General features: G+C 38.1%; 1 protein-coding gene across 7 annotated transcripts in view; it reads right to left on the bottom strand.

Moving 5' to 3' along the window:
* Window positions 1–23,812, bottom strand: part of SASH1 (SAM and SH3 domain containing 1) — a 537,788-nt gene that overhangs the window by 362,741 nt on the left and 151,235 nt on the right. The gene's annotated exons all lie outside the window — the stretch shown is intronic.

Genomic DNA, 23,812 nt, shown 5'->3' with positions numbered 1-23,812 from the left:
CTGGTCAAGGCCAACCCAATTAGGAGTAATAGTAATGCCTCTGTGATAACATATTTAAGAACAAGGTTGTTGCACAGAAGAAATTCCAGCCAGGGAAGAGCGGAGTGAGAACATGGGAACAACAAAGTAGACACCGAGGTCAGTGCAGAAGGAGGGGCAGGAGGTGCTCCAGGCACTGGAGCTGTGGCCCCTGCAGCCTGTGGTGCCGACCATGGTGAAGCAGCTGTGCCCCTGCAGCCCATGGAGGAGCATCAGGGTGCAGAGACCCACCTGCAGCCCATGGAGGAGCCCATGTTGGAGCAAGTGTATTCATGAAAGAAGCTGTGACCCCATGGGAGGCCCAGGATGGAGCGGGGTCCTGCCAGAGACCTGCAGCCTATGGAGAGGGAAGCCCACGTTGGAGGTTTTTCCCAGGTAGGACTTGTGGCCCCTATGGGGGACCCAGGGCCGTACAGCTCATTCATGAAGAACTGCACCCCATGCAGGAGTGACCCACAGGACAGCAGTTTGGGAAGAGCTGCTGCCTGAGGGATGGACTCACATTGGAGAGGTCCATCAAGGACTGTCTCCAGTGGGAGGGATCCCATGGGAGCAGGGGAAGGACTCCTCTCCCTGAGCAGTGGCAGAAACAACAACTGATCATAACCCCCATCCCCGTCCCCCTGCACCCTGGGGAGGGGAGGAGGGAGAACATGGAAGGAAGGAGGGGGGGGAAGGTGTTTTTAACACTGTTTTATTTCTCACTCTTTGGCTCTTATTCTGTCAGTAATAAATATAAGTATTATCCCCACTTTGAGCCTTGTTTTGCCTCTGAAGGTAATCAATCACTGACCTCTCCCAGCTCTTATCTCTACTCATGAACTCTTAGCTGTTTTTTTTCTCTCTCCTCTGTCCAGTTGCAGAGGGAGAGTGAGAGAGCAGCTTTGGTGGGTACCTGGCATCTGGCCAGGGTCAACTCACTACACAAACTCTCCTAGATACCTCTTCTCTCCAGGGCCATATCATGTGGTATTCTTCTAGGAAGATCCATCAACATGTTCTCTTGAAGCCCAGTATTGTGATCTTGCTTTTTGCCTTGTTAACTCCTTGCAAGATCCCGAACTTCTCCATTTTTCTATTTCATGATCACTCTAGACAAGATTGCCCCCAGCCTTCAAACTCCCAAGCAATTCTTCCTTTTTGTGGTCCAGCAGAGTGTTTCCTTTTGTTGGCTAATTGATAAGTTTTGTCATAAATGAAACTCTTTTATCCTTCAATTTACCTCTTTTTCCTTTGTGATCTTGTCTCTGCTCAGAAAAGCTTGCAAGGCAAAACCAGCAGAATCATAAAGAATGAGAACCAGAGGACAAACTGAATTATAAAGCAACAGTCAGTGGCATGGTTTCCTATTTGAGCATTCATGCAGCTCTTGAAAAACCAGCATACATTAAAATACAGTCAGGTATTTTCTTCGACAAATTCATCTCCAGATGCCCAGCAGGCTTAAAGTAATTTTTTGTAGCATCTCCTGTGACAGGTACTCTGGTAGTATGCCTAAATTAAGAAATAGTGCAATGGGTGATACAATGGTCTGCTTATGTCTGGTTATTTAACATGACATTGCGTGATGAAGCTGTTTGTCTCCTTGTTTTATGTGACAGCAGCATCCTTTCTTTGCTCTATCTCTTGGACAGGTTTAGGAAGTCAGCTGTGAAACTCATTAGCACTCAGTCAAATTCTGCAGTTGACCAGACGGTAAAATATAGTTCAGAATTCAGTAAGGTTTGTGGTCTGCAGCTTTACACAGTGGCACCTGCCAGACTGTGTCACTGTACTCAGCAAGCCACTTATGGCAGTCCATTCAGATTGCCATTACATTTCTCATTTTGATTCTATACTTATAATACCTTTACTTGCAGTCCAAATTATGCAATGCATTAAAACATCTTTAAAGCGGGAAACGCAGGCACCAAAAATTAGTTTCAGTAACCCTTGCTGTGTGGAAATTGAATGATAGCACTCCCCATGGGGGTGCAGAGATTTACAACTAATCATATCTATTCATATCAATGATTCACCATTCAGATCCTGGACAATATGTAAATACCAGGTTCCCTATAGTGTATCTAATAATTTGCCTATGCTCACTTTCAGCTAGCATTTTTTCCTCCTCAAAACAATTTTATAAGATGTAAAATTTGGTGATGATCTCTTTAAAAGGCTAAATGATCTCTTCATTAAAACCAATACAAAACAGAGAAAAAACCTGTACCACACAGGATGAAAACCTTTAAACATTCATTAATCAATCATTTAACATTGCTGTATGGGATTCCTTTTTACCAACATGAATTTAATAAGAGAAAACTTGAGAAGACTTTGGGGCTTAGATGGAACTTAGCTACATTGTGCAATGCCTCCCACACATGGCATGACAGTAAGTTTGGGTGCTAACATCAGAAAGAGGTCTGTAATTCAAAAGTTGTGGTGTACAGGAATTGCATATATTTTATTGGTGTGGTAGGGAGAAAATACTCAGTTAACCACCTTTCTCCTACCCCTTTGCAACTTTAAATCTTTCACACAATGACAGAAAATCCAACAGATTTTTCTTCTTTTCCCCCTCTTTTCCCCCCCCTGCTATCTCAGCTATTGATAATTTCCATGGCTTTTTGTTCACTTCAGATAAAATAGAATTTTAGCAACTTGGCCTTAGAAAGAAACCAATCTCTCAATCAAAAATATGTTACTTAAAGATGTATCCATGCAGACACACACATCTCTTAACAAGATGCAGCCACTGCATCTCATCTACACATTAGCAACCCTGTCATGACCAGCTTGCTCACGTGCAACTTCTCCTAGTTTCTTAGCTTCTCCACTTCCAGGGCAGATGTTTCATGATATGCTTTCGCATAGGCAAAATATTTATCCATCTTTCAGGTTTTCTTTGAAAGATTCCTCATCTTTCACTGACTGAGTCAATGTAAAGTTTTTCCTGAAAAGATTACAGCCTTTTCCCCTGCCAGTTCCATCTCACGTCTGCCTATTCACTTCTAAACACAGCCACTTCCAGGTATGTTTGAGACAGTGGGAAAAAAGTAAATCCACATGTTGGTGTGCTGTATATCACTTTTACTACGCAAATGATTGTTTAGAAAAGAATAAAAGGCTGTAAATATTTTGAGAAGTGGGCCCCCAGTGCCTCTTCAGTATGCCAAATGGCACCGTATACTTTGTAATTATGTAATAAGGAGAATACCAGCTGGTTTGAATTGTTCTCAGGGGCTTTGGATGATATCGAAATGCTCAGCTCCTCCAGTGACAGCCACAATCAAGCAAGTAATACCGTAAAGTCAGACCAAATTGACACTGAGTTGTTGGCTCTTAACACACTTGAAAACAGATGTTAATGCTGTACACTGTGATTTTAAAGAATTCTTGGGGTCTTTTTCTTAGATAAAGCATTATTTCTCTGACATGCTCTTACATATAGACACTCTCTCAGAAGCCACATTTTATATTTGCTGAAGAAATGGATAGCCAGATGTTTATTTTCCACTGTCATGGCAAAGAATGGAAGGGATGCTTGTTTTGCTGTCGAAATAGTGTTGGGAGGCAACCAACAGAGATATTGTTGTGTATTCAGCATGACAATGGCTTAAAGTAAAGTCTTGGGAGCAAAATTATCCATTTTTACAGTGGCACTAACTAAGAAGAAGTGTTAACTTCTTTTCGTTAACATGTAAAAATAGGCAGGCATCTCCATTAAAAAGTTTTTGCAATGTTTTTCCACTGCTTTACAAAGCAACAGCCACCTAGAATTTCTCCAGAGCTTGTGGTCCTTAAATCTTTACAAAATGTAGTATGAAACTATAATATTATATGCATTTTGTGCAATCTAATATAGAAGCTGAGAAAGGCTGTTGGTACAACTACTCCCCTCCTGAAGCATCACAATTAAACCACTCTCCACAGAGATTATGTCTTCCCTTATCATTTTCTTAATAATTTTTTACAGCCATGCTGAGACAACTTTCATTTTTTATGACAGGGCAAAGAGCTCCTTCCCTTTTCACACCACACACTCCCAGGGCAAAGACCCTGTGAGCCAAAGAATGAATCATGAACCATTCATCATATATGCTATACCTGTGACTGTTAGTGGAGCTCAACTTAACTAGAGAGGCTGCTCTTCTTTCTGCTTATAGTAGCGAGCTAAAAAAAGCACATCTCACCCTATGCAGGTGTCTAATGCAATAGTAGGATTGTCCTAAGAGAAAACTCCACTTTGCAGCATGGACTGGAGGCCCAGCAATCAGGGCGCAGCTCACTGCCTGCGTGCTCTACAGCCAATCCTCCCGCACAACCAATGAATATTTTACACAATGCCCTCGCAAATCCTATTCACAATTTATAATGTTCTCGCAGTATTAGCCAAAAATCTGCCAAGTCTGAAGGACCCAAGAATGGCTGCCATGTGTTACACATGGTCATGAGATCAGTCCAAGTTCCTCTTGATCCTTGTTCCCCTCCTCCTAGCCTTACCAGTTTTCCACTCTGATCCCTTGACAGCCATTCTGCTGGTTTTAAGCTGCTTTGCATGCTGCCATCTGATTCAAGATGTGGGAAACAAAGACTGCTACAAGATTACATGTGCTGTTAAACAAATCTACTGCATGAGGGATAGATTTCAATAACTGCTTGGTTAGAAAAAAAAAAGAGAGAAGTGCAAAAATGTCTTAACTGCCTGCTGTACATTATAATATCACAAGGTGAATCACAGTGACATTCCCTCCCTGAGACACTAGTAGAGCATAATTTTTGTATAAACACGCAGCAATTCTTCATCAAAAATCAGTATAATACCCTTTATCCTCTTGAATAAGCACTAAAAACTGTTTTACATATTATCAGTAGCCTCCTTCCAGATAGCTGTGTTAAAACAGTAAATAGACAAGCCCCTAGGTAATAGGAATAAACACAACTAATTATATTATCAATTATTCAGATGGATAACTACTTTAAAGAAGACAACACAGTTGCTTTAATAATTAATAATACTTAGGACACTAACAAGCTACAATGTCACTTAAGATTTTTATGGCCTACTGGGCAAATATTTTTTGAAGGAATGATAAAAATAAAGGAGCATATGAGAGAGTTCTAAGTGAGTTATAGAAAGATTGTATCAGTATTTCAGGTTAGATTTTAAAACTACTTTCCACAATAATCCTCTATCACAAATGACCTGTTCTAAAAAAATATATGGTAGTCTTGTACTTCAATAGTTAATATTTTGTCTTCTATTGGGACTATCTTTTTGAGATTCTTTTTCCTTATCAGTTACATTCTTTTCCATATATAAAAACTGACTTTCAATCCTTCTTTTCCCAGTGGTAGTCTATATTAAAATGGAAATTTGTTGGGAATGGGTGCTGAGATAAACTTCTTTCTTGGAGTTAGCTGGAATTTAAAAAAAAAGAACTAGAAAATGTCCAGTCACTGCTTGTACGCATTAAAAAAAAGTTCCTCTTGAGGAAAGTAACACAAACATATGCAATTGCATTTTTGTACTCCACTACTCTTATCTTTCTATTAGTTTTTGTTAGTTCCATTTATCCAACACAGAGGAGGGAAACAGAGATTTTTGCCCTGAAGAGCACTCAGAAATTCCTCTACAGGAGTGCCTAAAGTTAGACTCCTAAATCTACACTTTGGTATTCAAAGGGTTTGGCTTTTTGGTATGGATAACTAACAGCTCTCTTAGAAGGCATTCATCACTTGATAAAATAACGGAAGGCAGGTTTTTATTCCATGTCTATTAAAGAATGGAGGAATCTCTAATTTAGTAGGACAATTCTTGTATCAATTAAGGTTAAAATCATTACTACAGACCTGTGTCTTTTCAAGTCCAAGATCCTGTGGAAGGTTTAATACACATAATTTCAAGAATTAACCTGGAGCTGATTGCGGCATCTGAGCTCCATATTTATTGCTTATATTTTTTCCTCTAAAAGGTAGTTATCCCCCAAGTTTCTTTTCTAGAATCTTCTCCGTCAACCATGCTTCACTATTGCTTATGATTCAAGGACATGACTGTGCAGGAAATTCATCACAGTAGGCTGGACGGGTGTTCCGTTTATGTTCGAAAAACTGCAGACACCACAGTAATATGTCTTCAGCCCTGCTCCAGCACAGTAACTACACAGCAAACAGCTTCTCAAAAAATATCAACACCTGACTTCCAGAGGGAGCAAAAAGCAACATGATTTTCAATTCACAACGTGATGCCTGGCCTACTGATACAGGTATATTTAGAAAAGGATTTGCAAATGGAAGCAATTTAACTACATTGAAGTTTAAGGTATATAAAAGCTTGTTTCAAAAGACACATGCAATTTCTATGTCAGACCTTAACTATCTGCAAGAGCACTGTGTGTTTTCTTTGGCTAAACAGATAAATATGATTGCTTTGCTAAAATTTATTTTATTTTACATTGATTGTTGATTCTAAAAAAAATCCTTGACTTTGGGATTTCCTTTTGGAACTGCATCTCTCATGATTTTTAGAAATTCATTAAATACTAATTTGAAAATTTCAATGCAAACAAAAAAATATTAAATATGTTACTGCTTTGGTAAACCTAAAAATAAGCACTGTTCTTTATTCCAGCACAACTATACCGGGACTGAACTAGAACAAATAATACGATTCAACTACATGACATTTCTCCTTTTCTATCACCACTTGCTCAAGGGCTGTATGCCAAACTGGAGAATGATAAAGGGGAAAATTATGAAGTAGGATAGATGTTATCAGAAACATGGGGATGAGATCTAAGATCAACCAGAATAAAATCATAGATGGTAGGTATACAGCACTTAAGAAAAAGGCTTTAAAATATAGTAACGCGAGAATACTTAGCAATAGTAAAATCTTCAGTTACGAATGTAAATGATAAAAGTTCATAACATGCTGATGAGGCTCAAATATTCAAGTAATACTTGTATTTACAGAAAGTAGAATGTGGTACTCATCATATGAGAATGATAAAAGATTTCTTCATTGAATGAGTTACTTAAGGGGATAAATACCTAACATGGACTAGGGGTAAGAATTAGTTAATCAGCTTCTTTTTTATAATTTTTCAACCACAATTACCAGTTTTTACATAAAACCCTTAATACTCAGGATGCTTAAGAAATCTTGAAGTATTCTAACATTTCAGTATGCAACAAAGGAAAACAAAGAAGTATGAATATTGCGAATGATGAAACAAAAGATCGCCAAAGATATGATTTCTAGAGGATGGGAAAACATTGAAACACTGCATCTGTGGTTACATAATGAAAGCCTTGGCAGCCATACCCAGTTCTACTACTTTAGGAGGCTATAAATTGGTAACTACAACCTGGGATATTCTTAGAATTTTGTATTGATTCAGCTGGAATCACATTAACTATTAACTCAGTAGAAAGTAGCGCAACCCCAGACAATACCAGTAAAGCATTCATTTGGCATACTAAGTGATCTAAAATTATCCAATAATTCTCACAATGTGGAAAGTGTAATTTCATAAAGCTGAGTTCTAGAGATGATCCCATTAAACATTTTTTTAAAAATTGAGAAATAAATAACAAAACAATATGACTCATTTTTTCAATTACACAAAGAATGCCTGTAAACTCACATATGGAGAAGGAAATAGGGCACAGAAACCAGTTCCTGGGCAAGTAAGCACATCTAGGAACTGAAAATATAGGCCTTACTTAAAGAATAGGAGGTTTGAACTCTGGAAAATAATGAAGCCAGAGAGAGAACATAAACTCCCAGGATGATGTTATGACAAGAAGTACTAATGAAATTCTTGGGCATGAGGAAGAAGTATTAAGCAGAAATAATGACTTCCCCACGGTGCTAAACTGACATGAGAGCATTGCACATGTATTTGGCATACAATAGACAAAAATAATTCTCAAAAACTGACAAAATTACTGGGACAACTTTTAAAAATAATTTGGTTATGATATCTCTATGTAAAATATTCAGAATAGATCCATATATATTATAAATCAACAAAATGACTGCAAGATGATTTAAGCAGCTTTTTGATTTTTCCTTATCCTTCTCCAGTGCCTCTATCCCATCCCATGCCTGAAATGCACTACAGCCTCACACAGCAATTCTGCAGGTAGGAGTCTTCCCAAAAATAGTGGGGTGCACCCTCCCCATCCCATGTATTTTCTGAACCCCTGTATGAAAAAGGAGAACACAGACTGGACTCCTCAGCTGGAAACCCCCTGGGTCAGGTTGCAATGGCCAGTGCTAGCCCCTGAAAGAAGAAAGAAACAGATGGAGCCAGATGGTTCTGACGGAAAACCGGTATGATATTTAAGTGTGGGTATGCACAGGTACCACACTAAGCTCAGGTGTTTGGCATTTCAGTCCTCCTGTTTGTGCCCAGTGAATGGCACCTCAATCTGGAAGCAGTAGGAAGGGGAGCTTGGGAGTGTGCCACTGTGTGTTTGCAGGATTCATCCACACTTGCTTTTCATGATGAGGCAATTCAGTATTAGCTGCTCTGGAGAAACATCAGTGTTTGTCTTACTCTGTTCAGAAAATGGACCAAGTTTACGTAAAAATCTTAACAAGAGAAAAATCTATTTGAAAAATAGCGATGTTTTACAGGGTATCTTTTCAAATGTTCTTTCTGAGATGGGAAGATGTAGATTTACAGGAAAGATTTTTAAAGATTAAGGTAAAAACCTATTTAGGCATTTCTGTAACTAATGTAAAACACTCGGCATTTGCCTTACAGATTTCCTGGAAATATAACAGTAACTTTCCAGAACCATCACATATATAACAAATGAAGTCAATGACACCTCCCATCTGACTGCAGATTGTGTGAACTACCAACTGCTATAACCATGAAAGTCAAGGAAATTCCCCCTCAGAAACAGAATACTTAGATACCTACTCCTAAGTCACATATAGACAATGTAATATAGAAGATACTTGCCAGATTTGGGTTGTGATAGGTATTTTTTCCTCTCTACACTTGTCCCCCCATTAATGCCTTTAGATTCGCCCAACTAAAAATGCCATGGAAGTTTAAAGACTTATAAAGATTTACCCATTTAGAAGAGTTGCTTTCAGATTAGCATTGGAAGAAATAATCCTTTCTAATTAAGCATTTAGATATATTTTCAGAAAAAATGATGCAAGCATTTAAAAGCCATTAAATGAACAGACAGTGAATGAGGCCTCTGTTGTTTGCAGTCTTATTAACAGTTGCAAAACACTGCATCTTTATGAAAAAAACTGAATGAAGATGGGTTGGTGAGAAATTGACTGTAACTGTTTATAAACTGAATTAAATTCTGAGGTAGCATCCATTTTAAAGTCTATCTTCCACTTCAATCAGTTTCTTCTTTTGCACACAGAATGCTTGGTGAAAGTTAGAGGAACTGAAAGAAACCAGTACAATACACATTCATCTCAGAGTCCTGTATGTGATAACCTTTCCTCCCACCGCAGCTCAGAAATCATGCTGCTCAAGAAGTAGGATTTTAAGGGCTTTGACAGCTGATATTTTAGATGTTAGGCAGATGATATCTTTTGAGCACCTCAGCATTCAGGTTGTGTACTGTCAGAAGCAATATCAGAACGTTCCTGTGGCATTTTTTTGTTGCAAAGGCTTTATTTGCTAATGCTCTCACAGATTATTTTGCTTCAAGTTATAAGTGAGGTTAGCCAGTGTCCAAAGAACTCGTCTCACAGTAAGAAATGGTTCAAATTAATCTTCTGGGCCACCAGCTTACCCTGTAACTGGGGACTTCCTGTAGCACATGCAGCCCCAACTTTTCAGAAGTGCAATTCTATCTATTCACAGTGAGGCCCTAAGCAGGCAGCTACACTCTCTAAAGAGAGCAGGAATGTCCTTTTATGCCAGAAATACACAATATGGAAGCCATAAATCAGAATGAGAAATATAGGTTTCACCTTTATAACACCGCTGCTAAAAAAAGTAATTTTCCATAGCTTACATTCTGTATGACTGAGAGGGAAATCCAAAAAGAGAGCGAGACATGAAGAAAAAGAGCTAGCAGAGTGATTCTGAAAAGACAGAAGATCTTTCAAAGGAGGAGAAAATTTAAGCGCCCTCTCAACTGTGGAGAATACAAGGGTCAGAAAAGAAGAAATCGCGGTGAGATGAGTCAGAAGGTTACAGATAAAATACATTGAAGCAAAGCAAGCAGGTAATTTTTAGAGCAGAAGAGATCTTGAGCAGTTCAAATATAGCAATATACATATGAGATGCAAAAAGAGATGTGTATATATATTGGGTAGCCATAAGATATGAAAAGAAGAAAGATGTCAGAAAGAGCCACTGATAGAAAAATTGTATGGGCAAGTTTGAGGAAGAAAATTCAAGAAATTGGTTTCTAATGGGATTTTTCCACTTCAAAAGGCAGACTATCTACTCAAGAGAGATGCCAAAGGTACACAAGATTGGGATGAAGAATTTGAGTGGGCCTCAAGAAACATCAGAAACTAAACCAGAGATGCAGTATGTGGAAAGAAATAAATGAATGTTGTCAACTAGAGCTACAAAGACTAACCACGACATCCATAACAAATGCCAGAACCAACATTAACCAATCTGAGCCTCCTAATGAAGCAAATAATCAATCAAGGCAAAATATAAAGAAATCATATTTAACAGTAGTTAATCATATGTTTTCTCAGGATGAACATCCATGAGTTTCATTAACTTCAATAGGTTTTTAGCATTTCCACCTGCTATATTCTACTTTTTTCATATGCTCTACACCTGCAGGATAAAGGATATAATAACAGCGCTTAAGTATGTACAGCTTTCTCCAAACACTTATCTCAAATTGATTACTGGAGCATATATTTACTGCCTGTCTAAGCTGGAACTTAAATTACTGAAGGACTCAAAACAATTTTGGAAGATGATAATAAGCAACATTACACAACATTACACTTAGTACTGCTGTAAGACCTGCCAGAGAGTAGAGATACACTGTGATATTGATATGAAAATACCATTTACTTATTTCCATTGAACGGGAAATGACTTAACATAAGTCTTTAACATACCCTCTTCTGGGTTTGTACTTGTTAAGTTGTGACATCTTGTGTGATCAAAAGGAAAAAACCACACAAACTCTTTGGAAGATTTTTTTTTTCCAATGTAGTTCCTCAAATACACATAAACTGTGTTTGGAAGTACTCATTTTGGCAGACATCTGTGAAGTTACCTCACTCAAGCTTATGAATCAGAAACTGAGATTGTATTACTCCTGATAACTCAGGCAGCTTCAGGGATTTTCTGCCAGGAAGATATTATTGCACTTTGCTCACATGTACCCATCAACCTCAATCACATTGGCTGGTGTAATTCTCATATTTTTAACTCCTCCATTTTCACTTTATCCTATTTTGCTTTTGGGTCCAGGAGCTCAGAAATGCAATTTCTTCCTTTCATCAGCTCAGAAGCATCCTGTTTGCTCAGCTGTCCCCATCATCCATGAGTGATTCAACCTCAGAGGTTTTAAGCTTCTTTCTCATGCAGGACAGCATAGTACCTGTGGGATTTGTCCTTTGTATCTTCACAAAATTCAAAACAATACCAGTGAAGAAACACATCACAGATTTGTCAGTATTGCTATATAACTGCTTGTGAAAGGTGACAGCAGCACAGTTCAGCAGCTCTCTGTGCCAGCCAAAGAAGGTTATTATTTGTTTTCATCTGCTAGTACCAATGTAGGCCATGTTTTGGGACCATCAGAGAGAGAACTATGCTTGAAATAATTTTTAGGGTGATTTTAGCTCCTTAGCTTTAACACATTAGAACTTAGGCCAGAGTAAAATTTTTTTCTGCGTCAAGAAATACTATGACTGGTGAAAACCTGTCTCATTTTACCGTTCCAAACCTGCCTTCTGCCAATTTCAGTTCAAGCTGAAAAGGAAGAGATTCTCAGCCTGTCCAGGCCACTCTTGGTCCTCCTGAGTATTAATAGTGAGCTCAGTGCCTTCATTTTCTGTGTGAAGTTCAGCCTTTTTTCTATGTGCATCACTTTATATCAATTTACATTGCATTTCATCTGCCATTTCAGTGCTCAGTCAGTGATTCACATAAGTTCATCTTGTTATTTGTTGCTGATGAACCTTGTCATTACCTTGTTGAATTAATTTTAATATCATCAACAGACTTGTTCTTATGGTCTTACCTATATTCATTCCCCTTATTTCTATTTTTTGGTTTCTGTCTTTCATCCACTATCTATCTGTGAAAGGAACTGTATAGGCAGTAACTCTCTAGTCACTTAACTTCCTTAAAACTTTTGGGAAAGCCATCTTTTTGAAAGCCATCTGGAAATTCTAGCAATCTTCTTTTTCCATGTACTTGCTGAGAACTTTGAAGAATTCAGTGGCTTTGGGAGTCAAGTATTCCATAAAAAAATCACCATGAGTGTTCATCATATTTATTCATATGTCCATTTCTTCTGTTTTTATGATGGATTTTATTAATTTCCCTGAAAATTATATTTTTCTGTTACAGACTGACAGACTATAGATGACAGGCCTATACTAACCCTGACTTCCCAGAAAGTCTCTTGGAAAACTGATGTCACTTTTGCTACCTTCCAATCCTCAGGTACCAGAGTGATTTACATGATGGATTATAGGCTGCTGTTAGTTACACAATAATGAGGAACAAACACCTTCTAAAAATAAAACAAAATGAGTGATTTACAGCTAATGTTATGTCTAAAGGATTTAGAACTGTTGCTCTACTTTTTCTCAGCAGTACCTGACTGCTTTTGTACTTTATCCACTTAAAACTGAAAGTACTATTCCTCGCAATTTTGCAAAGATAGAAATTTTCTGATTTATTGATTATGACCAGAAACTGTTCTGCATGTAATACCTGTTAGTATGTCTCCTTTACTACTGGTAAAAGTAACTACAAGAACACAAACCTTAACCAAAATCCTTCCCAAGAATTCCTGCTTAAATTTAATTGGCTATGATGACTCCCTGTTGTTTCCAGACTTGGCACAATTAGGTTCATATTTATTTATAATTAAAAATACATAAATTTCCATTAGAGAGTTGTTTAGTCCTGAACCCTCATCATCTTAAGGGTCTCAAATGAATTTAATGGATTTAACAGAACTGAATATCTCTGATGTAGATACCTGTCATCTATGTCAGCGCTTCTTGATAAACACATCTAAAGAATTTTGTTCTCCCATCTCAACAGCAACTGAATTTGTAAGGCAGTTGGACTAGATGATCATTTGAGTGCCCTTCCAACTGAAATATTCTATTCTATTCAACGACTGCCACTCTAGCTTACTTCTAAGAAATACAAATTTAAATTATGTGCAGAAAACATGCATTAGGCATAATGCAATGCTATCTACAAATATTCATACTAGGCTAGGTTACTCTACAAAATATTGCTGTTGATAATATATCCACATAAAAGAACCCATGATATTTAATATATTGAAAATAGTCTGTAAAATCTCATTTTATTCCAGTTACAAAACTTGTCTCTAATAAAGCTACAATAAATGGCACATGACCGAAACACGAACATATTTTCTTCCAGCCTTGATTTGAGGCAGGTTCTCTATGCTTCACCAAGCAGAGAAAGATGGTTTTTTTCCTTGCATCAGACACAAGCAAGGAGAAGCTTTTGTATATGTCTCCTGACAACATTTCATCTTAATACAATCAGGTCACAGCAGCTACTGCAGAAAATTGCTCGCAGTTTGCTGGCACCATGGGAAACCATCATTACTGACAAGATTGAGAAACCCATCAAAGACAATTCAGGACTCAATCTAACTGTGGCATCCAAGTGCTGTGCTTTTTTATTAGGGCCATTTTCTTGCATCTCTTTAATTCTTATTCATGTCCATTGGTCCTTGGCTCTCATTGCGATTCAATGCAATAAAGGCTTCAGCTCAACTGAATTCAATCTCAGAAGTCATCAAAAACTAAAATTTATGTAGTGCTTTTTGGAAAACCTTATGACAGCCACCAATTCAGGTGAGGAGGTGTAATCTCTTCTTCAAAAGTACTACAAAGATGTTCACCTGATTCCCTTGCAAAGGAAACCCACAGAGCAGCCTATTCTGTGTCGTGTTGTGATGACAGAAGTCAATTTCTCTGTGGATGTTGGCAGAAGCCACCCGTGTCAGCAACTTTGGTAATAGGTTTGTTTGATTGATTCAAAGTTATCTATCACATGGTAGTTTTTTACAGAAAAAAACATTCTCCCTTCAGTTTCATGATTACTCACTCCAAATCAGACTAAAGCCATCACTGCTTTTAATATAGTGTTCAGAAATAGTCTTTTGAAAACTTAAGACTTGCTGAGCTTGGAAATGTCACACAATAACCAGTAGAAAACAAGAATCGAAAAACATAGGTAATTTCTTTTTTACCTGCAATCTGATTTTGAATAAGGTTTAGTTTCAATAAGGCTTATATGGTAGAGGACCAGTGCTCTATGGAGTAGATAAGAAAATCTTAATGTTAATCCTGGAGAAAAAATTGTGGGTAAGTTCCAGATTCTTTCCCTGCTTCTTCTTCAAGGTCCCCAGAAGACAATGGCTCCAATTTTTCTGTCATCCAACTAGACCAGCTGTGCCAATCATTTTGTCCTGAGAGTACAGTATTTACACTCCAGAGACCACATTCAATTTTATAATAGGGAGTTATTTATTCAGCACAGAACAGGAAAGTGTTAAGTCTTTTATACCTTACACAATAGAAGAAGCGTAGTGAAATAAGGTCTAAAGAATGGGATCTGATAGTTACAGTCTATAGTCTAAAAGCAAAGTAATTTTAAGAGTTTCTAGGAAGATCAGACTTTCAAAAGGGATATTTCTCAGATGGATAAAAACTATAAACTGTGATTAAAATTAGGGACAAGTCCCATTAGAATTCAATCTAGATTCTACAGGTCTTTATTAGATGAACATCTAGCAATCAAACCAGAAAGGTAAATAAAAACAGTTTTCCCTTAAAGGAAAAGCTTGACAATTATGTTATTAATGTTGGTATCTTATGTTCACTTGCGAATTTGCAAAGTAGAATGAGCTTACTTTTGTCCTAACCAATTTTATGTCCAGTTCTCAAATAGGAAGCCTATGGACTCCATAGCCTACATGCGATGATTCTTTTGTAACTATGAAAAAAAAATTATTAAACTCCAAAGTTACAAAATTAACTGTTCCTTAATCCAAGGGACAACAGAATTGTATGAATTTTCCCATTGGAAAGTCCTAGTATTTGTCTTTTAGTGTGAGATGTGTCTTTATGGTACTCTGTTAATAGAAAAGCATTGACAGAAACTGGTCACAGAGCAGAATGTAGCTAGCTGTGTAACGGTGGCTTTAGATAGCAAATGTACTGCCTATTATGCAAACCCATATTTACACTGCATTTCTGATCATTGCAGCAAATAATGTATCTATAAAATTGCACACGACAAATCTGTACAGACAGTTTCTTCTCTACAAGTCTCTTCCACAATATGGTTCAAAATTCTCACATTCTTTTCTTCAAAACCACTTTATACCACTGGGACATGCACATGTCCTTAATCACAGGAGCTCACACATGCTCAGCCCCATCAGCTATTGCCGGACATAGGCAGATAGCGATACAACCTAAACTATTTGGGCTGGACAAATAACTTAAGCAGAAGGTTAACAAAACACTGAAATATATTAGGTAGTTGTGAGGTCAAAGCTAAAATTGGGTTGCTTGAGAAACTTTTCCTTATATTGAGAAGATTAATAGAAATGAATGTGCTGTCCTTACATGTCTTTAACTGCTCACTCTTCCTCACAGCAACACAAACTACGCATGTGCATGGCTTTTTTCCTTGTTATGTTAATCCTTTCTAGTCAAAACAAAATCTCTGGAAAAAATAATCAAAAGAAAATGTACAGAAAAGTGTTCTGTCCCCATATGAAGGAATGAAAGGAAAAATATTTGATTGTGGAAGATATCCTCCATTTTAAGTAAATGGGCATCTTGAGTTCATTCACTTTTCAGGTGTTTATTAAGTAGTTTATTCCCACCTACTACCTGTGAGGTCAGAATAAAACCAGTGTCACGCGTCTATTAATTGAAGCTACTTTTGGTTGTCTTTGTAATTTGGAAAAAAAGACAATAAATGATCACACATACATTTAGTGTAGTGAGAGACTGCCATTAAAAGTATTCAACATATCTAGTTGCTCAACTAGGATAAAGGCAGTCTCTCTTTAACACAAATCTAATTAAAAACAGCTTACATGGAGCTTCTCCAGGGTATGCTAAAACAATATGGAAAATATGCATATTTAAAATCCCTGGATTTAAATCTAGCAGAATGAATAATGCAAAAGAACGTAGAAGTACTTTCAATGAAATCTAGAATTTTAATTATTTTTATGTCTTTTGCAGGTAGGGTCTTAGGTTATTTGGGCACGTTTAACAATTTTATGCTTGGTTTATAAGACAGATTTTTCCAGCTGGGCCAGAGATTCTGTAGACAACACTCCAATTGAGTAAACTTGCTGATATAATCACAAATACTGTATGATAGAAGAACTGAATCTTTACAGAATTCTGCTCATTCTTGGAAGACCTAGGAAGATCTTGTGATGAAGCACGTGCTCCATTAATCAGAAGTGACTGAAAGTGTGCATAAGGGTCTGTCTCTCAAGCGCTGTTGTTCAAAGTGATATCTGAACAGCATCTAACATCAGGAAGAAAATGAAATTACAGGAAATAATCTGAGTAGCAAAGATGGAAACTCTGGATATATGAAAGACAGCTGAAAGAGACCTAAATCACAATCTGTCCTTTAAATAATGGGTGCTGGTGAAGAGAAAACATGCAGAGAATAGTCTGATAGTAGCCGATTCCTGTGTTCTTGATGTATTTTGGCTGATAATCATACAGAGGTAGGTAACTGTGCAAGTGCATTGCATATAGCTGAGAAGAGTCATACTTCATGTAAGACCAACATTTGTTTCAAAACACGCGTGTCTGAACCTTGAGGACAGAAGATAAATTAAACCTTGAAAAATATTTGTGGCTTACCTAAGACTGAAAAACTGTTGGCAACTCTAAGAGGATTAGCTGCGATAAAAGACCAACTCTTGGTCAGACTACAGGACAGAAATCTCAAAGTGAGATTTCGAAGAGACTTAGAAAGAGTACTTTACAAAGGAATTCTCATTTGCCCAGCAACCCCCACCATGTTGATCAGGTTGTAGTTTCTGACTCCATGAGTGAGATTAAAAATGCAAAGGTATCACAAGGAAGGGCTGGAAGCAAAAAGCAAGTGGAGCTAGTTCAATGTGTATTTAATAACAGCTGAAGCATGCACAAAGTGCCAAAACTGAGATAATGTAATGAGGAAAAGAAATAAAATTGATGCAATTTATATTTAAGAAAGGATACCAATATTCCGAATGAGCTAAATCACAGAAGGAATGATGGCAACACTGTGTCTGTATGACCATACACCAATTGCCTACAGTCCATTAGGGACCCAAAATAGGCGTGTTTGGACTGTTTAATCTTGCCCATTCCTCATTTTCAGAAATGCAGTCAAGAAACAACTCCATTTCAATTTCATAAGCACAAAATGGATATCTTTGCATATGGAGAAGCACCTTAGTCTATGCAGAGGTGTCTATCTATCATTTAAACTCTGGTGTACCTAACTCCAATTAAATTCCCCAAGCAAATAAAGTTAGTTGATGCGTTTTGAACAAATCACTCACAAATGACTAAGGCAACCTGCACTGACTGGAAAGGGAAGCTCACACTTGTCAGACGAAGCCAAATTTACCTCGGTGCCCCTACCTTGGGGCAACCAGTAGTTAGCACAATTGCTGACAGGGGCGGGACCTGGGCGTTCCCAGCATGAGAGCATTTGAAACCCACTGCTCAGGAGTGCCCTGCTCATTTGACAAGAGGCAGAACTGAGAGGGACCTACCTCCTCTCAGAGTTGGGAAATTGAGAATGGAAGAGGCAAAGGACTGAAGAGAGAATGAGCATGAAAAAGGCTGATATGGTAGCTCTGTTCCTATTCAAGGACCACTGCATACACTTTAAAAATGGTTTTGAGAACAGGGACCAGCTTCCTGAACTCCCAGAGGAGATTGCTCTTCACGGGGCTATATGTTGTATACTTGACATTTAACTTTAAATTTAATAGTCTACTATTACAGTAGACTGTAATTTGCAATTTGCAACTACAACTTCCTAGGAAGCCATCACAATAACTTTCAGAAGTCTAAGCAGCAGGTTAAAGTGCTTGGTCTGTGATTCTGTGATTCTGTGTCTGGTCTGCCTAAGCATTTGATTATATCAGGAATTTATGAATGTTTAAATTACATAGGAAGGAGAGGATAGGTCAAAGTCATACTTCTATACTTCACATTTCTGATTTTTTACAGAAACAAAATATGCAGGGCAGCTCTCCAAAGTTTTACATGTCATTCAGTTCTGCTGCTGACCTGCTTAAAAGCTTGAACTTTATCCTCATGGAATGACTGAGAAAACAGTGTGAAGCTGCATTTTCCTTGATAGTTCAGACCTCATCAAGAAATGTCCAATTGCTGAGTCAGTAAGTTTTTTAAAAAGCTCCATAATGCAGCTCTAATACTGGATTACTTCCAGTCTACTTTTTTGACCCTCTGTTGAATCCATTGGCATGGATTTTTCAAACAAAGCCCTCACTGCCTGCCATTAATCCTTCTGGGTAAGCAAATCAGCAAGCCTTTTAATCACTGGGATTGATACAACCACTCCTAGAAAAGCATCATAAACCATCTGCCAATTTCACAACTATGAGTTCCATGTGTGAATGAAAGTACAAGATAAACAGCATGGTACAGAATGCCACAGCTGAACAAAAAATTAGAACCAACAGAGGAGAGATGGATTACTGCTTTATTGTACTACAATTCACAGAGCAGCTAAATCTCAACATATTATTCCTGTTATGGTAGTCTTTGCTCCAAACTGCAAGTCTGAGCACAAACACATTTCTGTGTATTACAAGAACAGAATAATGTAGTCATGTACCTAACAAATATGAACATAATATATGTTTTCACGGGCTACCTTGCTCCCAATGCCCACAATCACACCTGGTTTGAAGCAGCACCTCAAAATAAAGACAAGCTTTTGTACCCTTTTCACTCACAAATGTTGCAATTTGCATCCTACATAGTTATATAAAACCAAAACTGCTCAATGGGATATGAAATACTCCTTCAAAATGACAACAGGCCAACCTCACAGCAGAGTAGTTGCTAAAACTAGGCACGAAACTAAACCCAGGTTAGGTCTCTTTTGAAACATTTGAATATGGAGGGTTTCAATGGAGACAAGGAAAGGTCACAGTCCTCCCTCTGCACATATGGATTGGAATAATTTATCCATTTATTTTCTTTTAACATACCTAATCCTTGAGAACATAATAAAGGAGAAACCCCTCTAAACTACAGTGCAACCTGAAATAATTGGAAAAAAAAAAAAGGAATGTGTCAAACCACCATCACAACTCACAGGAATCAATAATGGCTACAAGCAGAACAAAGGAAACAGTTTGGAGCTCAGCTCAAAAGTGCTGGCAACAAGTCCTCTTCTGATTCTCTCTGAACCTTGTAAAGATCAAGCCTTTACAAGGTAAGTTCAAAACTCAGAGAACGAACTATTTAACAATTATAACCAGAAAAAAAGGCCAGCAGTAAATACAAACTGTAAAAATTATAATTGCTCTTTTCCTTCTCAAGGGGCAGAGATCTCCACCTCCAGAGACAGCTGTTGCATCAAAAGTTTAGAAACAGAAGTTGATTGGGCATTAACCCAGATTACAACTGGCAGACATAAACTTGCAGTAGGAAGAGAAGACAGTGAGAAGGCAAAGACTCTCCTGCACTAGTTTGGTTGCTTCTCACCAAGCCCCTGGTGCCACCAAAAGGAGCCACCTACCCTCTCATCTGAGCAGGCTCACACCCAGCACTCACACCCTCCTTTCTTAACCTGATGTTCAGCCAATGACAGCTTATGAAAAGGAGAATAAATAAGGAAGCTGCTGGTGAACAGCTTTGCATGAATGTCAAGAAGAGAGTCAACCTGACCCTACAGCTTCTGGATGGGTTCCTAAGGCAAAAGCAACCGGTAAAAGGCAGAAGATGAGAAAGACCTGCAGCCCAGCCTTAGTCAGGAGCATGTCCATCAGGAGCATGTGGTAGCTTCAGCCACACTCCATGAGGAGCTCCACTGGCTCTCACTTTTCTGGGATTTTCTGAGGCACCTGGTGGACCATGCCCCTCTGAATACTTAGGGAGAAGATGGCTCCTTTCTGGATCCTCACTTAGAACAGGCATCAGATGAATTTGAAACACAGGTTTCCTCCATAATGCTGAATACAGGATGGCCAGAAACTGCTCTATTTATGATACGATTGCTCAGGACCCTCCACTGCAGCTATGTCTGAGGCAGAACTAACTGGAGAGGCCAAAACAACTCCTGGGGCTGTTTTTAGGAGTGGTGTGCGGGCCCTTAGACAAAATGATGTCCTGGGCCTCTTGGCTGTTTTTAGGAAAAAAAAAAAATCTTTAAAATGAGTACATGTTGCAGAGTTTAAGATTTGAAGCACAGAAAGGTTAAAGGCCAAATCAGCTAATAGGAGAAAAAAGAGAAGATTGATTACCTTTGTAGACAAGGAGTAAAAATGTATTACTTTCACATTAATACTAAGGCAAAATGTATTGCTTTCACATAAACACTGAGGCATCGTTCTAACAGTGGAATCTAGGCGGTAGAATAAGGTGGTTTGCTCTATAGTGATTGTAACAGTTATACAAATTGCAGAGACATGAACCTTGCTCTAATAGTACCCATACATCAACCAAGTCTTGTCCCCGACTTAGACAAGAGGAAGGGGAGAGAGAGACTCAGTGTAGCTTCATGACCTATGCCAGGTTAAATCTGCTCTACCACTCAAAGAAGCACTCCTGTCCTGCCCACACATTTGCATTCCTGTTTCCCCTCCTTTCTTTGAATCAGCATATAATTTTTGCAAAGGTACTAAAACTATTGAAAAAAAAAATTAGACATAACAGTAATTCTGATCTAACTTGAGAAACTAAAAAAGCTGGAGGAAGAATATTAATTAAAGAGAGCATATTTGCTGTCGGTTCTGTGTAAAATCCCCACATAGTCCAGGAAGCTAGAAGCAGAACCAGAGTAAGGATATGCAGGCAGCTGTGCAAGACAGCCCACACCTGCAAACAGCATCCTGGTCTATATCCCTTGTGGTCTCGGCACTTAAACTGATCTAAGTCCATGATGAATCTATAAAGGGCAGTTCCTCTTTTGTCTGTATTCTCTGATTAGTGTTTCTACCCTCCACCCCTACAGTTATGCACTTAAATAAAAATAATTTTTTTAAGTCAGGCACTTAAATAAAAATAATACATATAGTTTGATATCCCTACTTCCTGCATTGAGCCTCTACAAAACTATGATTAACAATCACTGCCTTCACATCTCAAGAGAGTGCTATGTCTTTTACACATGATTACTATTGAATAAAGTTACTTAGATGCTGAAAGAGTTCATAAACCCCAATATAGTTGCTTTGTGAAGTCTGAAGCCCTTTTTTAAGACCATGAAGTGCATTTCCCTACAGTTACTGTGAATATACTTGAAAAGTACACTGTCTATTTTTATGATAGAGTATTCCATGCCAGAAATAAGGAAGTGAAGATGAAAATTGCTATTAGATTAGAATCACCATAATCAAGGACTCATTACAAATTCAAAGGTACCCTATATGCAGGCATAGATGTATATTTCTTACATTTTACATCTTAAAGACTTGTGAGAGGGTGAATTTTGTATATCAACTCTTAATCCTTTGAAAACTTTCAAACATACCCTTATAGTAATTGTATGACCTTGTAGGTTTGTTTCATTTTACATTACAGTCATTTGCAATTGAAGATTAGACCAAGTGAAAGAACCATCAGTCAGTGCAATTTTAGAGCATTTTAAAGCATTACATAAGCAAGAGTAAACCTGCTCCTTTCATTATCTGAACATGAATAAAAAGTGACGCTGTGGCAGCTACAGTATACTTCCTTTACCTTCTTCATCAAGGCTTTCTTCTCAGCTTTTCTCCATCACTCGTGTACTTCATTGGCTTTTAAGCAAGCTACTATAAAAACAAAATTATTTAGTCAGTCCTCTCTTAGATAGGCATGCTTCCCACGCAATCTACTGAGTCTGTCCACTAAGCCTATCTAGGGACTAATAATATCTTGAAGTTCTACCGCTCTCGAATGCACTATAATTTCTGGCATTCCAGAAATGAGGAGGCTCAGTCATCTTTGTTAGTCCAACCAGAGTATCTCCTACTTTGTCACTTCAGATATTTAGATACAATTTCCCAACATGGATGGATAATAGGACTGGGAATAGGTTCCAGCACTGCTCTGTCATCACTTATTCTCAAAGCTGTAACTAATACCTTGTCTGGTGCTTTTGGCTCACACCAGGTAGTACTGGTGTGATTGGGTAACAGTCTGGTTGTAGCAGAATGCAGGGGCTATTCTGAATAGGCTATGTGGATGAGGTTGTGATATTTTTTTGAGGAAGAAAGTTTGCTATATGGGTGTAAACTCTGTTGTGCTACTGGAGCTTGGGGCCAAGGAGTGGGGCCTTGCCCATAGACACTGTCCCCACATAGTCTACTTCTCTGCATATTTGCTAAACTCCCGGAGAAACATGGTAAGAAGTCAAATAATTGAGTCTCAGCAATCAAGTTCCTTAACTTCATAATACCTCTGTCTGAGCAAAACACATTGGAGGCATCATACTGAAAGAGCCATAAAAAGAGTATACTCCATTTGCTGATGGGTTTCATTGGGCTATGAAGCTATGCCAGCCTATGAGGATCTGGCTAACTATGATTACTTTTCACTGGAGAATTTCAAGGCTTTACCTTCTCCATATTGCCTTCCCACAAACACCCACACATACATATACCCCTTTATTTTGTGTAAAGATTGATTAATAAATGAGCAACTGTCATTGTAATAGGGAAATGTGTCTCAATGGAAAGCCTTTCATTGCACAGTGACCACTTGGAGCCTGTCACTCCAGTAGCTGCCAAGCCATCTATGACACAATTGCTGCTGTAACCCACCTCAAGAGACAGTGAAGATGACATTGCAAAGGAAGGCTTCGTTGTAGAGCTAAGCCCTCGAAATAAAGTGGCAGTTTACCAGCCTGACACATTTGATTACTTTTTCATATTACTGAAGGGTTTTGTTCAGAATGTTGTTTTCTTGACGTGGGATTCAAAAGAAAGTATTATGTTTTCTTCATTAACCTTTCTTGATACTACTCCCTAATCATACATATGTAGTTGGTTTTATTAAGTGCCTTGTAGATGGGTAGCATCTATACTTTTTTTTAAATATAAAATAATAAGATATTCTCCAGAAGAACCAGTAACAAAGAAGAACCCCGTATCAGTCTTATGAGTACAACAGAAGCCAGCAACGCTGTACATTGGTGTGGTCAGAAAGAACTCTCAAGAACTGGTTTCTATTTTAAAAATTCCTCTCCGTTTCTTTTCTACATTCTTCATCTTCTGTTATACTTCTCAGTAAACCCTTATAATCAATACATCATTTCACTCTTGCCTTTGAGAAACTATACATCAGCTGCAAGGGAAAATACTTGTC

Source organism: Chiroxiphia lanceolata, chromosome 3 (genome assembly GCF_009829145.1).
Source record: "Chiroxiphia lanceolata isolate bChiLan1 chromosome 3, bChiLan1.pri, whole genome shotgun sequence".
NCBI lineage: Eukaryota > Metazoa > Chordata > Aves > Passeriformes > Pipridae > Chiroxiphia > Chiroxiphia lanceolata.
Note: the sequence above shows the minus strand (reverse complement) of the source record. Positions and strands in the feature narration are given on the sequence as shown.